General features: G+C 58.5%; 1 protein-coding gene across 4 annotated transcripts in view; it reads left to right on the forward strand.

Moving 5' to 3' along the window:
* SEPTIN9 (septin 9) overlaps positions 1 to 14,584 on the forward strand; it is a 165,401-nt gene that overhangs the window by 117,839 nt on the left and 32,978 nt on the right. Inside the window, exon 1 of one of the 4 annotated variants that reach the window (XM_027080817.1) lies at positions 7,663 to 7,824. The exons of the other annotated variants lie outside the window; for them this stretch is intronic. The gene's annotated coding sequence lies outside the window, so the exon portion shown is untranslated. Of the gene's footprint in view, positions 1 to 7,662; positions 7,825 to 14,584 lie in introns of those variants that run through there. 4 annotated transcript variants of the gene reach the window in all.

Below are 14,584 nucleotides of genomic sequence, written 5' to 3' on the forward strand. Positions count from 1 at the left end.
ACATTGTAGAATTTAGTTCAAAAATATATTGAAACGTATTTGTAAATATCCAAAAGAATGACTGTAGAGGGTAGCAATTGCCAAGTCTGTTTGACTGCGGAAACCTTTTGGGATGGGAGCACCCTGCAGAGCAGGCTGTCCTGCTTTAACAGACTTTGAGAAACGGGTCTAAAGTGCTGGCTGGGGGTGGGGAAGGTGCCGGTCTGCAGTGAAGAGGGTTTTTTTGGGTAAATGTTGGGGAAGGAAAACTTTTCCTCTACCCTCTTAGATTCAGTCTTTGGGGGTCTGCAGATTAAACTGACAAGAGCCATGTTAGCAAGAGGAACGACAGACTTAAGCATGTACATAAGGGAGTTCACAGAAAACTGTGACTCAAAGGGGCGTTAGAATTTGGGGCTTATATACATACCTTCTTAGTAGGGGAAGGGGAGGGGGAGAAGAGCACTTACTGGAAAACAAAGGACTCTGGAAAGGTAAATGGGCCCTTAGGAGGAGAGATGGGATATAGGGTAGCATTGTGAGAGTATCTGGTAGGCGTGGTATGCAGACTTCTCTGCTGTGATAGAGGAGGGGAGGGGATTGATGACAATTGCATTCTTCTGGAAGGCTCTGCGTTTAGGCAGATAAGATTTAAGGAACTCACATGCCTTCTCTCCCACATCGTATGCCGCAGTAGTGTATCCCGGACCCCTTTCTGGGTGTCCTTCTCTTGTTCTCTTCCAGGTGCCAGCCAGGCAGTGGGCAGTGTGCAGACCCTTAATAAAAAGGCCAAGTCTTACGCAGTGAATTGGCCGGGGCGCCTCTGGCCCGGCCCCCGCCCCCGCCCCTGCGGGAACTGTTGACCCTCCCACTCCCATCCCACTCACCACCACCACCCCCCCACCCCCCCGCCCGTGTGTCTCTTGGGCACACCCAGCTCTAAAATGTTGTCAAGATCTCACCAAATCTCAGGGCTGTGTATGTGTCTGTCAGTCCTAAGGGTAGTTCTCAACCTAGGCTACCCACTGGAGTCCCCTGAGAAATCTTTTTAAAATTACCAACCCCTAGACGAGTTAAATCAGAATCACTGGGGTGGGGTCCGGGCATCTGTATTTCCTAAAAGCTCCCCTTGGAATGGTAGTGTGCCACCAGGCTTGAGAACCTCTTTTCAGAGGCCAAGCAAATACCCTGCCCTTTCTGCTTGCTTATCCCCTACCCCCCGGTAGAACCCCAGTCCCCCTCTTCTAAATACTAAACCATGTATTGTTTGACTCAAAAATTTACCATCTTAGCTGCTAAAGCTTTTGTTTCGGTCCTTATTTCTGTGAAGGGTAAGGAGGTCCAGAGTGTCACACGTAATGGCAGCCTGGAGCGCCCCCGCCTGGCGGTCCTCCCTCCTGACACCCTGGAGAAAGCCTTCAGGGTCAGACACCCCTGATGCCATAGACGTCCTTGGTTTCTGTTTGAAATCAGTGCAGGATCTGATTATTTTGTTGCTGGGTGTTCAGAATTCTGGAAGGGGGATGGGGTGGTGGGGTTGGAAATGTGCCGGGGGCTACTGCTCAGCTACAAAGTATCTTTCACACCAGAGTAACAGAGTTGGCTGCCAAGGAGAGTTAAGATATCATCAAATAATTTCTGACACATTGTTGATTTAATGATAGCTTTTCAAGAGGAAAAAAAAATGTGTATTGAAGGTGCAGCCTGGCAGTGGGGGTGGGAGAAGCACTTCTTACAAAGGAGGAAATGGGGCCTTCCTGCTGCTGAGTTCCACAAACATTTATGGGGCCACTACCTAGGAACCCAGGAGGAGGTAAGTCAGCCAGGCAAGGGCTCCGGGTCAAGATGTGAGGTGGGAAACACGAAAGGGGGCGGGGGTGGTCACATCTGATGGAGAAACATCCGGAGGGCTTCCTGGAAGTGATGACTTCTAACAGGGGATTTTAGATGGGGTTTAGGAGACTACAGGGCCTGGATGAAGGGCATAGGGTCCTTAGAACACAGTATGTTTGGAGATGTGGCTGGCGGGAAGGTGGTCAGGGCCAGAGGCGGCGGCAGTCTGGGTGTCGTGGCTGAAGCTGGTGATGGAAGTAAGGCCGGCCTCTCCTCTCCTCGCATCTCAGAGGAGACCCCCGGGTGCTGTCTAAACCCCTGCCTTGAGAGATGAGAGAGGAAGGTTGCCCGGAGAAGTGCCCTTCTAGGAGGGGTGCTTAATGCATGCCACGTGCTGCCTCTGAGGTCAGATGGGACGGAGGAACTGGAGGCTGGCCATGAGGATTGTTTCAAGAGGTCGGTTTTAATGGTGAAATGGGCAGAAGCCAGATAGCAAAGGTTAAGAAGCGAGTGGGTGGTGGGAGGGTGGAAGCCGCCGTGTAGACCAACTGTTAAGAGGCTGGATTGTTCAGGGAGGAAGAAAGCAAGCCTACAGTGGAGGAGGGAGCTGGGCCAAAGGAAGGGGGCTGGCCTTATTTTTGAGATGAGGGGCAGCCTGAACGTTCTCCTAGGTCAAGTTGAGAAGGAACTGGAAAAAAAGAAAGATGTCAACCCAGTGTGACAACTCGCCCCTGCAGGCATTGCTCTGCTGCAGAGAGCAGCTGTGCGCTAGGGCCCCGCTCTCCCCATGCATGCCTGGGCCTTCGCTCTGGGGTTTTGGGGGTTACCCCCAGGGACGGTCGGGGCTTGTGTGTGTGTGCCAGCACCTCTCTGAGGCCTGCCTCTAGGCAGGGGGCTCCCCACCCCCCCACCCCTGGGGGCATGTGGCTGAGATGCTCCCTGCCCACTGCAGCCCCCAGGCCCACACTTCCAACCCGCCCAGCCCTTCCCCTGTCCCCCTGTGGGGGGGGAGCCCAGCGAGCTGCCCACAGAGGAGAGGGAGGGATCTTTTTCTTGGCAGTTGACAGGAAGCATCTGCTGCCTCCCATGGGGTCTGCCCGGGGTGGGTGGGAAGAGAGCTGGCAGGTGGGCTGAGCTGCTCGGGCTTTGGGCTTGGCAGGAGGAACGTTCGGGACCTGGGAACTGGGGTGGGGGGGCAGTATGTGTGTGCATGTGTGTGTGCGTGAGTGTGAGTGTGCATGAGACAGGGAGGGAGGGAGGGAGGATGCTGTGTAACCACTTCCTCCCCTTCCGCCGCTGCTGCATGCTAGAGCAACCGTCTCAGGCGTCACATGAGTGCCCCTGTCCTGCAGGGCGGGTGACTCCCGCAGAGGCTGCTGTGCTCTTCACCCAGTTGGCCCAGCTGCAGGTGGGAGCCCCGACTACCCCTCTGTGGCTTCCAGAGTAGGATCCTGCTGCAGGACATCTGATCAGTGCTGCCGCCCCTGGCGACCTTTCTGTTGGGGGTTCCCCAGGGGGGATGGTGGGCTCTGCTCATGGGCAGGTGGAAACGGCCCACAGCATCCTTGTCCAGGACACCATGGGACCCCCCTCTCCACTGCACGTCAGCTGGTGCCCAGTGAGGGGAGCTTCCTTAGTTTTGTGGGGGTGAGTCCAACTCCCTCCCCCAAAACCTGACTTAACACCCCATCGGGTCTGGGAAGGGTCCCGCTCATGGATGCATGGCCTGGAGTAAGTTCCCTCCAGCTCTGAGTGTTTGTTTCTTCATCCTAACATATACGGGTCGAGTTCCAGACTGCAGGGCTATATGAGTTTCCTGTGGCTGCTATAACAAATTACCACACGCTCAGTGGCTTAAAACAATAGGATTTATTCTCTGGCAGTCCTGGAGGTCAGAAGTCTGAAATCAGGGTCACTGGGCTAAGTCTAGGTGTCAGCAGGGCTGGTCCCATCTGGAGACTCCAGGGGAGAGTCTGTCCTCACTTCCTCCAGCTGCTGGTGGCTGCCGGCACTGCTTGGCTTGTGGCCACATCACTCCACTCTGCCTCCAGCATCACCCGGTTATCTTCTCTATATTCCTCAGTTTTCCCTCTGCGTCCCTCTCATAAGGACCCTTGTGATTATGTTTGGGGCCCACCCAGATAATCGGGGTAATCTCTGCATCTCACAATCCTTCGTCACCTCTGCAGCGTCCATCCTGCCATGTAAGGTAACATTCACAGGTTCCAGGAAGAGGGGGCGTGATTCAGCATCCCCCAGGGCTCCTGAATTGTCTCAGGACCCTTCTGGTTTTAAGGTCTAAAACGGGAGAAGAAACTGGCTCAAGTGAAAAAAGGACACGTTAAATTCTTTTCTCTTTAATCTACCGTGATCATATTCACATTGTTGTGCAACCGTCACCACTACCGAGTTCCAGAACACTTTCATCACCTCAAAAGGAAACTCCATATCCATGAAGCAGTCACTCCCCGGCCAACGCCTGCCCCCACCTTGGCAACCACTGCTTTCTGTCTCTATAGATTGTTTTTTTGTTTTTGCGGTACGCGGGCCTCTCACTGTTGTGGCCTCTCCCGCTGTGGGCCACAGGCTCCGGACGCGCAGGCTCAGCGGCCATGGCTCACGGGCCCAGCCGCTCCGCGGCATGTGGGATCTTCCCGGACCGGGGCACGAACCCGCGTCCCCTAGCATCGGCAGGCGGACTCCCAACCACTGCGCCACCAGGGAAGCCCTACAGATTGTTTTTTAATCACTGTAATTCTGTGTGACTTTGAAGTCAATAAAAAGAAGCATGTTGAGGTACTTCGGGGAGGCCGGTGCCTTAGATGCCTGTGCACGGAGGAGCACAAGTTGCAGTAGCTCGGGTGTCTGGAAGGGTTCCTGGCTCCACGCTCCCGGGGAAGTTCCAACAGCCCAGCTCACTCGTGAGCCGCTGCTTTTGAGTCAGGGGTGCATCCTGGCCTGAGCACCTGTGAGCCAGGTAAGTGAGGGAACCCTGGAAAGGGGGGGTGTTGGCAGTCGCAGGAACCGACATCTTTGGAACCGTCTGACGGACGCTTAGCGCTCATCTGGCAAAGTGACTGCTTAGGAGAAACTCTGTTCTTTCTGACGGTCGAATCTGAGAGTAATGTCCCCGTACGTTCCCAGAAAGGGGACACTGTGATGTAGGGATCAGTGGCCTCAACAGTATCTCACAGTAGATGCTTCTGTGTGTCCTGTACCACCCCCCGCGTGGCTGCATACACGGTGCTAAAAATGATCCAGATAAACGGCCCTCCAAGGATCTGGTGTCATCTCAGGATGAAATTGAGGCTATCGAGAGCTGTACTGTCCAGGACATGTGGCTCCTGACCACTTGAAATGTGACCAGTCCCAATCGAGAGGTGCTGTAAGTAGAAAATGCATGCTAGATTTTGGTACGGAAAGAAAAAAGAATGTAAATATCTCAAAAGTTTTTATGTTGATTACATGTTGGGTTGATAATATTTTAGCTCTTTAGGTGAAGTAAAGTGCTTTAAAATTAACGTCACCTGTTTCTTCTTACTTTTTTACCGTGGCTACTAGAAACTTTAAAATTATGTGTGTGGCTGGCCCGTCTGTGGACGGCCTTCCATTTCCGCCAGAGGATTGGATGGGCAGCTGCGCAGGCGTCGGGTTGGGTTGCTCTCTCTAGATGCCGAGTGTGTGCTGAGCGGCAGTGGGCTCTGAGCGGTTCCGGGGGGCAGATGTGCTGTGTTGGAAAAGCCCCTGGACTGGGGGGCTTGTCAGGCGCGGGGATTCCCTCTCCTGTCCTCTGGGGGCCGCCGTCAGTGACAAGTGAGGGGAAGGTACGAGAGGAGCTTGTCACGCATACAAAGCACCCAGGCTGCCTCCTGGGCCAGAGATCTGGGGGTTGGGGGAGACGGCGGGCAGGGCGAGGGCTGGGCTTGGAGAGCAACTGGTTGGCGCCCAGGAAGGGGTGGTGGGCCCTGGGAGTGGATTCTGGGGCCAGAAAGCTGGGGGACAGAGTGAGGCCAGAGATGAGAAGGAGGCTCCAAGGGGAGCGCTGGGGGTCAAGGCGTCTGCGGGGGCAGGCGTGGAGCGGAGGCTCTGTGTTAATTAACCCTGACACCTGGCCTGGCCTCCTTTGTGCTGGTTCCTGGAGCTGCTTTTTCGGGCCCAGTGATGAGGGCCCAGCCCACTGGGCAGGGGTGTCAGGAGGGGCTGGGCCTTCCCCACTCTCTGCCTAGGAAATCACCTCCTTGGAGGAAAGGGAATTGTATTTTTTGAGTGGCCGCCCTTCCTGTTTCTGGACACACATCTCACTTTAATTCTTGCAGCTGGAGTTGATTACACCCATTTTACAGATGGGGAAGGTCCAGGCCAGCAGATGTTGAGTAGTGGGCCAAAACTAGTTCGAGTGAAGGGGCCTCCATCTCGTTTTGACTCTGAGGCCCATGTCTCGGATCCACCACGGCCTCCCGCCCACTGAGGTGCCCACTGAGATGCGAAAGAGGGCTCCGGACATGCAGTCCCTCCCGCGGACATTCCCCCGGCTCTGGCCAAGTGCCTGGAGACCCATGGCAGCAGCTCTCCATGGCCACTCCACATGCGGGTGTGGAAGGGTGTGGGACACAGCCCCCTGAAGCCTTTGTGACAAACCCCAAGACCTCAGAGGCCACTGGGGAGCAAGTTGGCTGTCAGGGGTGGGAGTGGCCGCTGCTGGGGTGAGCTGGCTGCTGAGGGACATGGTGGTGGACGTGGTCAGCCTGCCCATTTGACTGGTGGGGCGGGTGCCCTGGGGCCTTAACCACCCACCACGCGGGGGCATCTGGGAAGGGAAACCCTGGGTGTGGCCTGGCCCACGAGGGCCAGGCTGGAGGTCTTTATCCCGGAGGCAGGAGGATGGACTGGCTGGTGTCACTGGCCCTAAGACAGACCTCCCAGGTGTCACTCAGGCTCTTGTGCACTTGAAATAACCACTCCCTGCCCCAGGAAGACCCCCACACTGGCCCCCCCGCAGCTCTCTCCTCCTGTGGGAGTCGGCCTGAGCGCAGTCAGCCCCGCCTGTGCCTGGGAGTGACTCACTCCCTCGGGGTCAGAGGTCGTGACACAGGCTGGATTTGGCAGATCCCAGCGTCCAGGCCCAGGCCCAACAGGGTCGATCCCAAGCTCCCTCCTCTGGGGACCACCCAGCCCATCCCCTGAGGGGGTCTCGGCACTTCCCAGGGGCTTGCAGGGAGGGGAGAGAGGAGGAGACTCCGTCACTCATTCCCAGGCCCTGAGGGGCTGGAGAGGCAGGAGCCGGATCGGAGTCGGAGCTCTGAGGCTCCAGGAAGAAGAAAGAGCTCTGGGTGAGCTGGCCACCACCTCTGCCTCCCCAGCCCCTGCCCGCTCCTCTCTTCTCCCTCCCGGGGTCATTGCCACCTCCGCACGCACAGCAGGGCTGGCTGTGCTCCCACCCGCAGCTGCCAGGAAGCCTGGACCTCCTGGGGAGGGCGGCCTGTCATCCGAGCTGCTCGGGGTCAGGACCAGGTGGGGGGGTGCACCTGGCAAAGAGGGAGCGAGGGCGGGGCGGCGGGGAGAGAGGGTGCCCGTGGGCAGCGTCAGATTCTTGGCATCGCCCTGAACGCACGGGCTGGGAAAGCAGGGCAGCCTGGCTGGCTGGCCAGGTGAGCCTCTTTCCTTTTCTCTCTTTCCCGGACTCCTTCCCCGGGGACCGTGTCACTCCCTTTGGGGGTGACTCAGGCAGGCTTGGGAACTGGGCTCCTTGGCATTTCCTAGGCACCCGGGGGCGGGGGTGATTGCCGGGGGCGCCCCTTCTCTCCGCCTGCCCCCCTCCCTCGGCAGCCCCTCGCCCTGCCCCCTCCGCAGGGAGGCCGTCGCGGTCCCTCCCTACCTCGGGGCCCGCGCTCTGGGAGGCTCCTTGTTCCTCGGCCACAAAGCCTCTTTGATCCTCTGCTCGGCTCCGAGCCATGTGACCCGGTGGGCGGGCCGCGCTCTCAGGCGGCCAGCGCAGCCCGACTCAGCTGCTGGGTGAGTCCTCGCTCCCTTTGTTCCCTCCAGCCTCGCACCGCTTGCAGGGGCCCCTCAGGTGGTCCGGCTGCCCGGCAGCCCCCTCGAGGGCCGGGCGGGAGCGGCGCCTCCCCGGGGGCCCCCGGGTCCAGCCCCCCGGCCGGCGGGACAGCCCCCGGGCCCCAGGAGCGGGACGGTGGGATCTCGGTCTTCACTCGGGGCCCAGATTTTCGGGCGCGGAGCAGAAGAGAAGGGCTTTGTGTGCCACAGCCGTGTCTCTGTAAATATTTGGCCAGCTACCCGAGTGGTTAAGTCCTTCTCGGCCAGGAGTTTCTTGGAGCCCATTTCCCTTTCGCAAGGGGCTTCCCTGACTTCCAGGAGGGCTGGGAAGATCTGCGGATTGGCCACCGCTGCCTCTTAAAATCGTCCCGTCCAGATGGTCAGCCGTTAGGGGTAGGCGGCTCCGAGGACCTGCTGGAGATTAGTTTCAACAGATGCTAGAAATGCCGGAATCGGAGATCTTGCGGCCGGCATTGCGATCTGGGGAGTTTCTGCTGCAGCGTGTCTGGATTCCTGGGAGGTGTTTGGGATGTGGGCGATGTTCCTGGGAGCGGGCCGGGGGGCGGTGGAGGGGTGGCGGTGCGGGGGGCTGGAATGCGAGTGCTTTGCTGGAGGATGGAGCGAGGGCGTCCACCACGTCGTCACGCCGTGCTGAGGAGCAGGGGTGAGGAAGCGGCTTCTCGGGGACGTGCCTTCCGAGGGGCTTTCCGGCCCGGCCAAGAAGTTGGGAGAACCCCCAGACTCAAATCCCACAGCCAGCCCGGCACGTCACCCTAGGCACCAAAGCTGGAGGGCCGAGGTGCTTCACCGGCAGTGCCATCTGCTCTGAAACTTCATCCCAAATGTCCCCTGGGTGTTGACTCAGCCTCCAGGCTGCTGCCCTGCGTCCTGGTCTCCCTCCTTTCCTTCTGCTGTGAAATCTGCTGGCATTTTTGTCCGAGGTTTGGGGAAGCATCTCTGCTCACCAAAGAGACGTTTGAAATTCCTTTCCTGGAGAAAAGTGTGCTGCCCGGCAGAGGTGCATACAGCGGGTTTCTGGCCCATGGGGACAGCACCCTCGTTGGGATTCAGTTTGGATCCCGCATGGAAAAACCTGTTGGGAAGGAGGGAGAGAAAGGCCCTGTGTCCTCATAACTGTGTGTGCTTTCCCCGCCCTTCATTCATTGTTGTTTTGCCTTGAAACTAGGGCCTCCATGGGTGTTTACACAAATGTCATTTCTCTTTGGCAACCTGGGGGCTCCTTTTCAGGAAAGAGAAAGAAGAACAAGTTTGTTTAACCCCCTGGGGGTGGGGAGCCAGCATCCGCATGACGCCTCTTTGGAAAGGGGGGATTCCCACCGCTCTCCCCTTGGGTCCCTTCTGGGTGAAGACATGGCTGGGGAAGGGGGCCACTTCTGTGGCTGACCTCTCTTTACGCCCGTCTCGGGGGACCTGCGTTGGTCGCTGACCCTCGCCCACCCCTCCTGGGCGTCCCTGCTGCCCCCATCATTTCCGGGTTGTGGCACCTGCGGTACTATTGGGTCTACGGGTTTGTGTCTGCATTTCCGCCAGACTCCGCACCTCGTGGCCGGCACCGTGATCAGGGTGCTGTCCGGTTTAGCTGGCACGTGGGGAGGATCAGGGCCCCGGGCATCTGAGATGGAGGAGACAGAGCCCTGTTCTGATAGGAAGGGGGAAGGCAAAAGGCAGAACACAGACAGTGCTGTCATTGGGTCCCACCAACCCCAAGCCTTGTGGGGCCCGTGGGGTTACCCCCCGAGTGCCAGGCCCACTGCCCCAGGCCTCCAGGACGGGGTTCACAAGGGCTTTCACCCCAGAAGCCCAGAACCCCTTAGGGTAACCAGGGTCCCTAGGGCGCCTTGCCTCCCCACCCCCTCCCTGATCCCCCGGGCCACCGTGCCCGCCCCACTTCCTGTTGTGTCACCACCAGCCTGAGCTGCTCTGGTCAGATAGGGCAGCTTTGCAGGAAAGAGGTTTCCTAGGGGCTGAGATGCATTCGGCAGAAGGAGAGACCCCCACCAGCCTGGAGCAGTGCCAGCTTCCTATGGTGTCAAAGGTCTCTAGGCTGTTTTAGGAAGCCTGTCACCCCCTGCACGGTTCACTCTTGGGCTGGCTTTCCCATACCGCCAGTGGCTCTGGGCTCCCTCACTTTCCCGTTGGCCAGGTGTGTAGGAAGGAGGACTTTATTTTAGCGTGTGAGAGTGAGGACAGACGCTTGCTGGCCACCCCAGGTCCCTGGCCAGGGTCCTCTGCAGTGGCCTTCTACACCTGCTGTTCCCGCCCATCCCTCTCTTCAGCCCTCCTCTCCCCAGCCCTGGTTTAGACCACTGATACCCCCGGGCTTCAGAAAGCTGCGGGGTTGGATGTGGCCTGGTGCGGAGATCCCGGTGGCCCAGCTCCCCACAGGAGGGGAGTCTCGGGGAAGATGACTCCATTAGAACTCTTAGCCCGTGGCCGGGACGCTCTTCCCAGACTTCCGCCTCCCAGCGCCGGGCTTTGATTTGTTCACTGTGTGCCAGCCTGGCTCCTGGGACAGGTAGGGACGTGTTCTCAGAAGCTCAGTGGAGCCTTCTGACGCCTTCCCAGGAGCACTCCTGCGGTGGCAGCCGGGCACAGCCAGCTCCGAGGGCGAGCTTGCTGGGTGAGCAGACTGGGGGCCCGGCGACGGTGCAGGTCTAATCACAGCCGGGAGGGCGCCTTGCCCCACCTGGCGAGCCCTCCCCCTGCCCACCTCCCAGCGGGCTCACCAGGAGCCCTGTTGGGGGCTGGCAGAGGTGGCGGGTGGAACATCTCGCCCTGGGCGTGGGTGGATGGGTGGGGTTCGAGCCTGCCACTCTCTTCTCTTTTTATCTGTGTCCTGTGGAGAAGGGCTGAATCCCGAGAGGCCCACGGAGCTTTGATTCCAACTCTGCAGGGGCCTGTGTGGCCACTTGTCCTCATCTGGACTCAGCGGTCCACCTTCAGAGCAGAGTTAATGATCAGCTCGTGGGGGCAGCTTCACCCCACCGCCCTTCTGGGGTGCGGGGCTGGGCTGTGGTTTGGAGGGAGGCCGTTCCAGCTTAAATGCGATTTTTAAACCCTTTAATCTGGGTTTGGTAGCCGGATCATAGCAGAAACACCAAATTTCTTGTCGCTCTCCTGAAGCTGGGAGTGGGGTGAAAGGTCAGCTCCTGAGCACCCAGGCCGCCCTCGGAAGCTCCGGGTTGGGGTTCAGTCACCGACGCTGACCCCCACAGGGAAGGAGGTCCACCAGCCGCTGGGGTGCCCCGCCCTCTGTTCCTTTGCGCCTGGTGTGCAGCACCCCCTTCTGGGGCCATGTGCCCCAGAAGGGATGCCAGCCCCTCTCCTGCTCTGTGAGTGCCAGGCACTGAGTGCCCAGTGAGGCAGTCACTCCCATGGCATTGGAAGAGCGCCCTTGCTGGTGTCCCTGGTGGAATGTGCCCGTACCTCCTCCAGCCTCCCAGGTCCTTATCGCTTATCTTATCTCCCAGGCCTGTCACCAGGCCTGTCACCGGGCTCTGACAGCAGATAAGCTTTTCCTTTCCTGGGAGCAGGAAAGTGAGTTTCCCTCCTGCGTGGAGGACATCCCACACCAGGTGGGGACGTCCGCCTCCTGTCCGTGTGTCTTTCCCTGGACTGTGCACTTGGGTTGTGTTTTCTTGGTCTTTGTGGTGGCCTGGACGCCCCAGGTGCTTGCTCGGTTGCTGTCGGAATAGATGCGCGCACCGCGTGGTTGCAGCGTTTCATCTTTTGTCCAAATACTCTTGTGGTTTCTGTGAGACAAACTCGAGAGGGCCTTATAAGAACAGACATTTGTTTTGCTCTCTTCATACAAGCTCTCCTTGGAGCCTTTTTTTTTTTTTTAAAGATAAAGGACCAAAGAGCAGCATTTCTTCCATGATTTGAATACATTCTCCCGGGGCAGGGGACTGGACCAGATGACCCCAGGCTCGCCCCCATGCTCTGGTGCTGGGGGAGCCGTAGGGGAGTGAGGACAGGATCCCAGTCTTTTGTTCCTTGTCTGCCAGGGACAGAGGAAGAGCTGCCCGTTGCTGGGGGTCAGCTGTGGGCCCCGGAGACAAACGGCCGCTGGATAGCGGCCCCGTTGAGTCAGAGGGAGAATCGTTGTTGACTGTAGCTTGGGGGTCGGTGGGGGCCAAGGGTGGGCAGGGGGTGCAGAGGGCGGAGGGGGTGTCACAGACCCCATGGGGGAGCAGGTGGGCAATGCACCACCTATTGGCCTCACTCATCTGCCCCCGGCCCTGCGGTGACGGAGGGCCCGGAGCAGAGGCACTGCGGCCACTTTGCAAACCGCATGCTCTGCTGATGTCACTCTGGTCACCCCGGTGGCTTTGCAGTCAGCCTGCCAGGCCCCAAACCCCACAACCAGCGCTGTCTGGCCAGGTTTACTCTGGCCAGGTGCCCAGGGCCCCCAGTCTTAATGTCGAGGAGTTTCATTGAAGCGACCTTTGTCACCAACTGCTGAAGCTGCCTCCCTCCCTCCCTCCCCACGTGACGGAGGTGGGGACCAAGGCCGAGGCGAACGGTAGGTCGGGACGTGTCCACGACAAAATGTCATCCTCCCAGACTTTTCCTCGTGGGAAAAAGAACACGTTTTACGAGGCTTTTGTTTGCCCTTGGTTTAAGTGTAGCTGTTTTAAAAAGTGGGAAAACAGAAGGATCTCCACTGTGTCACCTGCTGCCCGGGAGGTGCTGAGGGCAGGTGGGAGGGGCCTTTCCGTCGTCTCTGGCCGCTTGCCGTCCACCCCGCCTCCACGGCCACCCTCTGGGGCTGGAGTGCTAGTGAGGAGCGCGGTCGGGGCAGAGGAGGGGACCCGGGGGGTGTGGGGCTGCGTGTCCAGGTGGCAGCGGGGGGAGGGCCGATGTGGCGGCTTCTGCTCAAATCGCTCACCTCCGGCAGGGCCACCCCGGCACGGCACCCGCTCAGCAGATGCCCGCCTCCTGCTTGCCTGACACAAAGTTCCTCAGCTGTCCTTTTCCATCTTTCCAAAGTCTTGCCTGTCTCCCCAGCCTCCTCCAGGGCTCGCTGTGAAACTGGATGGCCTGGTCCCGTCTCCCCGAGGCTCCTGGGACCCCCCTCCACCATGCGCCAGCAGCCACCTCTGTCCCCATTCACTCCTTCACTCCCTCGTGCGTTCATCCACCAGTGCTTTTGGGGGCACCTGCTCAACAATCCTGTGCGGAAGGGGTGCCACTGTGCTTGGGCGCCAGGTCCCCCGTGGGCCACGGAGGGAAGGACGGGAGACCTCTGTGTGCACCTCAGTTTCTGCATTCAGCCTGCTGCCAGTTCGTCGGGTTGTGGGGAGGCATGTGAGCTGGGGATGGGGGGGGTTGGTCCTCCGGTTTTGTGGGGTGGGTGGAGGAGAGGTAAACCCCCCTCCGTGGGTGCCCCCTGAGCTGGCTCCTCGTGGGGCTCTCCGACGACGGCTGGGGAGTAAAGAGCTGATTCACACCACGGGGCACCCGGAGACCCGAGTGTGAAAGTTATAATTAAAGTTGCTCTTGAGCAACGCAGAGGCCCGTCTCCCTCTGCGGCCTGTGCTAATAACCCTGTAAAAGTGGGACTGAACTGAATTCTCTCTAGTTGTGGCTTGTTTGGCATCCTTAGGGCTTGGGAAGGGAAAGGAGAGGACTTGGGCTTCTAGCAGATTTGGGGTGGCTCCTACCAAGAGGGCCCAGGAAATCCGGCAGCGACCCCCCCAGCAGCTCCGGCTCCCCCCAGTCATTTCCTCCGGGCCTGCGCTGAAGTCGCTGACCAGACTCAGCCACTGACCGGTCGGGCGGGACCGCAGGTGGGTGCCGGGCCTGAGTTCTGCTGCCGGGGGGCCGCTGCACCCCGCTGGTTCAGGTATGTGGAAGGGGTCTGAGTGGGTGTCTTGGGAAGCAGAGGTTTTCCCCTCTTGTCCCTCCTGCCCAGGGATTCAGGATGAGCCAAGTTCAACCTTTCTGATTGCTTATGGTCTGTGTTTTTGTCTCCACTTCCCCCTCCTTTCAGGGTGAGGTTTACGGCTTCCGTCTGTAAAAGGGGCCTGCTCCCGGGTCATTCTGTGACTTGACAGGTTCCAGCCCATGACACCGAGGGCCCTTTTTAAAAATTCACATCCTTATGAGCACTGGTGGCTTGAGGAGCAGGCTGGGCAGGTATAGAAGTCACCAAAGTCACCTGGGCTGCGGAATTGTAAGGGGCCGGGGCGCCTCGCAGGCCAGATGCTGGGTCAGTGCTGGGGGCTGGCCATGGACCAGAGGACACAGTCCCTGCTCTGATTCCCTGGGGAGCTCAGCCATCAGCCTTCTTGTTGTTGATAATAGCTTTATTGAGAAATAATTCACTTTCCAGAAAATTCACTCTTTTAAAGTGTACAATTCAGTGGTTTTTGTATATTCACAAAGTTAGGCAACCATCACCACTAATTCCAGAATATTTTTATCACCCCTTGAAGAGATCCATTAGCAGTAGCTTTCCATTCCCAGCTCCCTGCTCCCAGCCCCTGGCAACCACGAATGTGCTTTCTGTCTCCATGAATTTGCCTATTCTAGGTATTTTGTATAAGTGGAATCCTATAGGAGGTGGCCTTTTCTGTCTGGCTTCTTTCACTTAGTGTGATGTTTTCAGGGTCCATCCATATGTAAACATGGCCATGTTCCATTTCTATTTATGACTGAATAGTATTCCATTTGATGGCTGCATCCCATCCTGTTT

Source organism: Aethalodelphis obliquidens, unplaced genomic scaffold (assembly GCF_003676395.1).
Source record: "Aethalodelphis obliquidens isolate GAN/ISIS:26980383/991018 unplaced genomic scaffold, ASM367639v1 scaffold44, whole genome shotgun sequence".
In the NCBI taxonomy this organism is placed as follows: Eukaryota; Metazoa; Chordata; class Mammalia; order Artiodactyla; family Delphinidae; genus Aethalodelphis; species Aethalodelphis obliquidens.